Here is a 7,500-nt window from a genome sequence, read left to right as displayed (position 1 = left end):
GGTGGGCAGGGGCGGAGGCGGCCTCACGTTGTCGCTGTGTCCTCGCTGAAGGCATTGAGGTCACACCCTGAGGAGAGGAGAGAAGGGGAGGTTAGAGGCTGCTTGATTGGGGTTCGGGAAGTAACGTAAATGAGGTAGTTAGTGATGGTTATGATGGTTCATGATGAATCGTTGTATGAATGAACGTAATGAAAGATAGTATCATCAATTTATAACTATAATACCTGTTTTATCTGTGATTATAGACAACACCAACACTGGTGTTATGGAGATGATAATAGTAATAATCATGATTATGAATATGATAATGGTAATTACATCAACAATAACTACTTTTAGTAATAGGAATTACAGGAATATATCAGTGATGATGACGATGGGAATGGTAATGATGATAAAGATAATAAATGTTTTTTTTTATGATAATGATAATGATGATGATGATGATGATGATGGTGATGATGGTGGTGATGATGATGATGATGATGATGATGATGATGATGATGATGATGATGATGATGATGATGATGATGATGATGATGATGATGATGATGATAATAATAATAATAATAATGGTGATAATAATTCGTGTGATAAAATTAAAACAAGAACAACAACAATCATAATAAGATAATAATGAACAGTATGATAAATATAATTATAACAACCATAAATGCCGTTTAGACAACCCCCTTATCAGCATCAATAATCATAATAAAACAGAGGTAGTAATCATAGCAATAACAGTTACAGCAGTACTACCATTAACCAAAAAATACATCTAAGCGTCATATAAATACAAAACAATCGATACAATGCTAAAGTAAACAAACTTAATAATCAATCAAATCTCCTCAAATCCTTAAAATAAGAACGTAAAACAACCGAACTTCAAAAAAAGAAAGAAAAAAAATTCGTCTCACAGCACTCGGCAGAACAAACCGACTATATCCCGTAGGCCTATCTTTGATCCGTCCCGTTTTCTATAGACCTAACTTATTGATCAGAGGATGACGTCACGTTGACCACGCCCACGACGATGGTGCCAGCAACTGACCGTCTGAGATTGGCGGGCTACTGTGGCGGTCAAATAACTTCATGGTGGAGGATCATGGGGCGAGAATGGTGGGTAGTGAAGCCTTGTTCTTGTATTGATTTGTATATTTGTTGTTATTTATTATTTGGATATCGATAAAGAGGGAGATTAATTTGTATTGGGAGTCATTGGGAGAGAATATTAACAGGGAATTGAGATTAATGAAATAGTTATGTTAGCAAGACTGCATATGCATTAATGTGTGTGAAGGTGTATATTTATTGTTATTTATTATATGAATATCGATAAAGATGGAGATTATTTTGTATTAGAAGTCATTGGGAGAGAATATTAACAGGGAATTAAGATCAATGAAATAGGTACGATATGTTAGCAAGATTACATATGCATTAATGTGTGTGAAGGCCTACATTTATTGTTATTTATTATACGAATATCGATAAAGAGGGAGATTATTTGGAATTAGAAGTCATTGGGAGAAAATGTTAACAGGGAACTGAGATTAATGAAATAGGTATGCTACGCTGGCAAGACTGCATATGCATTAATGTGTGCGAGAGCGTATATTTATCATTTATCATATGAATATAGATAAAGATGGAGATTATCTTGTATTAGAAGTCACTGGGAGAGAATATCAATAGGGTATTGAGATTAATGAAATAGGTAAGATATGCTAGCAAGACTGCATATGCATTAATGTGTGAAGGCCTATATTCATTGTTATTTTCTACATTAATATCGATAAAGAGGGATATTATTTTGTATCAGAAGTCACTGGGAGAGAATATTAACAGGGAATTGAGATCACCGAAATAGGTAATATATCCTAGCAAGACTGCATATGCATTAATGTGTGTGAAGGCGAGAGAAAGAGAGGGCGAGAGCGTGGCAGCGTTTATCAAAGTTATTTATATAACAAGTCCCGCGGCGTCCGACGGGTACAAAGTAATAAAGTGACAATGACGAAACTTGAGAGAGATCCAAGACGAATCAGCGTGCAATATTACTCCACATCAGATGATATTTCGGTTTACGATAAAGTCTTCATCATTCGGATTGCAAGACAGGTGTGCGGGTCTCCTGATTCATTATTCATGATTGGCTTTGCAACGTTAATGGATAAGCTTTATTTGCATGAGGCAATTTTCCTCTTAGTAAGATTTTAATAGCATTAATGTTGCACACACATACACATACACACACATATGTATCCAACTTTCCACTTTGCTGAGCCCAATAAAAACTTCAGTAGTTATGACTCAAGCCTGCATGGGCCAAGGGGGGAGTGGGGTGGGGTGGGGGAAGGGGGGAGGAGTAGGGGAGGGGAGAGGGGGAGGGGGGAGGGGTAAGGGAGAGGGGGAGGGGGGCATTCGAAGCAGCAAGCCCGACGGCCGAATGAGCAACATGCCCTGACGAAATGAACGCTATGTTTTCGGAGCGAGGGATTTCAAGGTGCAATTCCCATGGTTACTACGAAACACAAATTTCCCTTCCCCAATGAAACCTTCCCATCCATCGCATCCGCACGATTGACTTCCTCCATCTACTTGCAAATCCGACCACCATCTGGAGGCCGGCCTGGGGACCCCCTGCACCCCCCTCCCCCTCTCCCTCACACCCCCTTCACCCCCTCCCTCACCCCTCGTCCCTCGCCTCCTCCCCTGCCATGAAAGACTAAGCCAGCCCAACCAATAACCATTTACATACTGATCAATTTGCAACGCTATTGATTATGCAACCGACGGTTCCTGTAGGTCTTTGCTCTCTGCGGTCCGATGAGGCTGCAGGGATCAGGGAGAATAGGAGAATGGCGAAGAGAAGGAGCAGGAAAAAGAGATTGATGGCGAAGAGAAAAAGGAAAAGGAAGTTGATGGCGAAGAGGAGAAGGAAAAGGAGGTTGATGGCGAAGAGAAGGAGAAGAAATTAGAGGTTGATGGCGAATAGAAGGAGAAGGAGAAGGAGGTTGATGACGAAGAGGAGAAGAATAAAAGGAGGTTGATGACGAAGAGAAAAAGGAAAAGGAGGTTGATGGCGAAGACGTGTCGAAAGAAGAGAAAAAAGTGAATGACGAAGAAGAGAAAAAAATGAAGGCGATGGCGAAGAGGAAGAGGAAGAAGAGGTTGTAGGTTGTTAGTGAAAATAAAGAGAAAAAAATGAAGAGGGGAAGAAAAGGCTGTTGGCAAAGACGAAGAGAAAAAGAAAAAGAGGATAATGACAAAGAGAAAGAATAAGAAGAAAATAATAAATACCAAGGAGAGAAGGGAAGATAAAAGAAAAATGGACAAAAAACACGATAAGAGCAGATGAGATTATAAACCATCTGCCAGACGGACGAAAGAAGGAACAGGAATTACAAGCAATTAATAACTCGAATATATAAAATCATAAAAAAATACAAACAACAAACCTATTCAGAAACCGAACACCAAAAATCCCAAACATACAAAATAAATAATAATAACAACAATAATAAAAAATAAAGAATAAAAAAAATAAAGAATAAAAAAATAAAGAATAAAAAAAAAATAAAGAATAAAAAATATGAATCCCAAAGAGCAAAATTCCATTCCCGAGCAGTTACAAGAAGGAAGAATGTTGACAAGCATATGGTAATTTGGCAGACGGGTGCTGAGAACGGTTGTAGGGAAGGACTGCACATCTTCATCAAGTCTCGTAAATGCAGATGGGGAAGAGCTAGGTGGTCCCGGGCGGGCGAGGCGGGGCGAGAGCGGCTGCATACAGGGGAGGGGAAGGGGAAGCGAGGGGGTTGGAGGAGGTTAAGGGGAAGTGTGGGGGAGGAGGGGGAAAGGGAAGGGGGAGGGGAAGGGAAAGCGAGGGGGTTGGAGGAGGTTAAGGGGAAGTGTGGGGGGAGGAGGGGGAAAGGGGAAGCGAGGGGGAGGAGGGGAGGAGGAAGTGTGGGGGAGGAGGTGAAGGAGGGGAAAGGGAAGAGGGAGGGGAAGGGAAAGCGAGGGGGTTGGAGGAGGTTAAGGGGAAGCGAGGGGGAGGAGGGGGAAAGGGGAAGTGTGGGGGAGGAGGGGGAAGGGAAGCGAGAGGGTTGGAGGAGGTTAAGGGGAAGCGTGGGGGGAGGAGGGGGAAAGGGAAGGGGAAGGGGAATTGTGGGGGAAGAGGGGAAGAGGGTAAAAGGAAGCGAGGGGGAGGAGGGGGAGGGGAAGGGGAAGGGGAGGAAGGGGAAGTGTGGGGGAGGAGGGGAAGGGGAAGGGGGAGCGAAGGGGGGAAGGGGAAACGAGGGAGAGGAGGAGAAGAAGATAGTTTCGATATGTAATAGTATTTTGATTTCTTTTTCTTTGCTTCAGGAAAATGAAGAAATTTTAACGTATAATATAATATGTATAATATAATATAGTATAATATGATGAGTCGACGAAGCGGGTTAATCGGACAAAATGGAACTGTAATTCTTAACTAGCCGTTTTTTTTCTTTCTTATGAATAGAAATAACTTGGTATCTGCAAACGACCCAAGAAGGTTTCATAAAGTAAAGAAAAAATCAGCAACGTAGTATAAATATTATCATAATATATCATAACAGATAAGAAGAAAACAAAACCAGTATAATTTTACTCTCATCAAACAAAATGGACGATCGTGCATTTTATACGAGTATAAATGTCATAATAAGAGAAACATTGGAACAATTACAGCATAATCCTTCACGTTATACGATAATCAACGATACTAACAGTATCTGTATCTATCTGTTTATCTACCTACCTAACTACCTACCTATCTACCCATCTATATAAAGAGAAAGAGAGCGATAGATAGATTGATAGATAGATAGATAGATAGATAGATAGACAGATAGATAGATAGATAGATAGATAGAGAGAGAGAGAGAGAGAGAGAGAGAGAGAGAGAGAGAGAGAGAGAGAGAGAGAGAGAGAGAGAGAGTCAGACAAACAGACAAAGAGACAGAGAGAGAAAGAGACGGAGACAGAAAGACAGACAGACAGACAGATAGAGATAGATAGATAGATAGATAGAGAGACAGACAAGAGATACCATTTCTTCACGACGCCCCTGCTCCCGCGTCCGTCCATAGCGTGTCCTCTATCCTCCTGGGCGTCCTTCGTGATGAGTCCATTTTCGTTGAGGACCGAACGCCATTGCTCGCGGGGGTGCCCTTGGATCGCGTGCGTCCGTGTGCTTCTGCGTATCAGTGCGTGGTCGAAGGGTATAAAGGCGAAATATGAGAAACGCATTCGAGTAAAGTCTGACTCTTCGTAAGTTTTTTCTTTTTTTTTTTCTTTCTTTCTTGTGTGTGTGGGGGAGAGGTTAGGGGAGGGGTGGGGGGGGGGTCAAAGGAGGCGGAAAACACTCAACTCCTTAAGGATCTCCTTAGAACGGCGCGCGCTTGGAGAATTCGCATAAAGGCATTTACATCTTGATTTTCTTCCTCGACTATTCGTAATCCTTAAGCCCTCTCAGCCCCTTTCTCTCTCTCTCTCCTTCTCCCCCTTCGTTTTGATTCGCCCTGCCTATGCTTCGAGGAGGAGTGACAACAAGTGGTAGTTAGAGCAGATTATACAACCATCACATCCAACATCCTGGGCTTCCGGAGACCCGTAAATTTATTAGCCATTCTGAGCACATTCTTCGCGCCGGCTCAGCGGGGAGAGGAGGGGGGGGGGCATCCGCAGCCTCCTCCTCCTCCTCTCCCCCCCCCCCCCCTCGACTCCCCCACCGCCTCCTCCCGCCCGGACACTTGTGCTTGGCGCTCTGGCACATTGCTTGCCGGTGCTTGAGTTGGGAATTGTGCTGGGTTTGAATGCTGCTTTTGAGGATTACCGTTTGTGTGATCTTAGATCTGTGAATGTTATCTGATAAGGCCTTTAAACGACATATTCACATAAATGGTGCATGGAAATAATTATGGTAAATAATATCAATATTAATAGTAATATTATCATTGCTATTCGAATGAAGATAAAGATAATAATTGTAGTAGTAGGAGTAATATTAGTAGTAATGATAATTGCGATGTATGATAATAACAGCAACGATAATATAAAAAATCGAATGTTAAAAATAACCAAAAGGAACGTAAATAACAATAGCAACATTAGTTAGGTCACACTGCAGTCAGCCGATCCCACAACTCCAACACGCGTTTTGGGACAAGAGGCCATCCACGGGTGAGACCACAGCGGGTATAGTACACACAAAAACAGATCGTAGTGTACACACATGTACGTCACCCAGATTTTTGTTCCATAGTTGGTGTCGAATGTTATCTCCCTTTCATAGATTTTTTTATCTTTATCTTATCTTCTTATTCTTTTGCGCGATATTATATGGATACATTACTTTTGAAAATGGGTCTTGTATGAATCTAAACATTTACTATTACTACTGGTTTTCCCATTAACATTTTTATAACCGTCATTTGCATATTCTTTTCATTGGATATTCATCATTATCTATCCAGTGCTAAGAGTAAAGTTAGCTAAATCACGTCATTGTTTTTATACTAATTATTATTTCAGTCACCGCTGTCATTGTTGCCATCACTATGATCATACAATTACCACAATAGACAATATAATCATCTCTCCAAAAGGATAAAAGCATAAACAAAATGAAAATTTATTCCCAATATTCATAGCTTCTCGGAAACTCCTTTGATTACGACGAACCTTTTTAGCATCACAAATATTATCCAAGAGACGTAAATTCTTCTCCCCGCACCTGTCTCCTTATCGCTTCTCTCCCTTCTTCTCTCTTCCTTTTCTCTTTCTCTCTTTTCGCCTCTCTCGTTCGTGTTTTGGCACTGGAACCAACAGAGATGAATTGATGGCTATATAATGTGGCAAGAGGTCGTTAGTGGCCGATCTGACCTTAATTAAATCCAAGGTGTTGTTGTTCACCAGGCGAAGGAATTGATATGCGTTTGTGGGATGTTTTGATCAGAAAGTAATGCTAATTATAATGATAATAATAATGTTGATTATGATAATGAGAATACTACTACTAATAAAAATGATAAGGATAAGAATAATAATACGAATGAAATGATGATGACAGTAATGATAATTATGTCAACATCAAGATAATGATTATATCGATGATGATGGTTATTATTAGGACGATGATAATGATGATGATGATGATGATCATAATTACCATTATCATTTATATCTATTAGTATTATATTCTTTTCGAGACTTTCTGCGTCTGTATGTGAAACTCTGCCTACATACCACTGTCGTGCATTTTTTTTCATCTACATATGTATGAGGTTACACATGTGCATGCCCAGTGTGCATGCGTGGAAGGTATTGACGAGAAACGACATATTCTCATGGAAGCTTAATATGGCCCTAAATTGGGAGCTTTTCCTAAGCTGCCAGTTGCTTTTCTTGGAGGGAAATATGCATAATGTACATGTTCGTTCATTCAAGGATTTTGTTTTCGAGAAT

At 40.8% G+C, this 7,500-nt stretch overlaps 1 protein-coding gene across 3 annotated transcripts in view; it reads right to left on the bottom strand.

Annotated features, from left to right (window-relative positions):
* Positions 1-7,500, bottom strand: part of LOC113808306 (homeobox protein abdominal-B) — a 602,984-nt gene that overhangs the window by 94,551 nt on the left and 500,933 nt on the right. For all 3 annotated transcript variants that reach the window (XM_070114012.1, XM_070114014.1, XM_070114013.1), the window contains one exon: positions 1-67. This exon is cut by the window's left edge and continues 22 nt beyond it. The gene's annotated coding sequence lies outside the window, so the exon portion shown is untranslated. The remainder of the gene's footprint in view (positions 68-7,500) is intronic.

The sequence above is a fragment of the Penaeus vannamei genome, chromosome 35 (assembly GCF_042767895.1).
Source record: "Penaeus vannamei isolate JL-2024 chromosome 35, ASM4276789v1, whole genome shotgun sequence".
In the NCBI taxonomy this organism is placed as follows: domain Eukaryota; kingdom Metazoa; phylum Arthropoda; class Malacostraca; order Decapoda; family Penaeidae; genus Penaeus; species Penaeus vannamei.
This window is presented reverse-complemented; position numbering and strand designations above follow the sequence as displayed.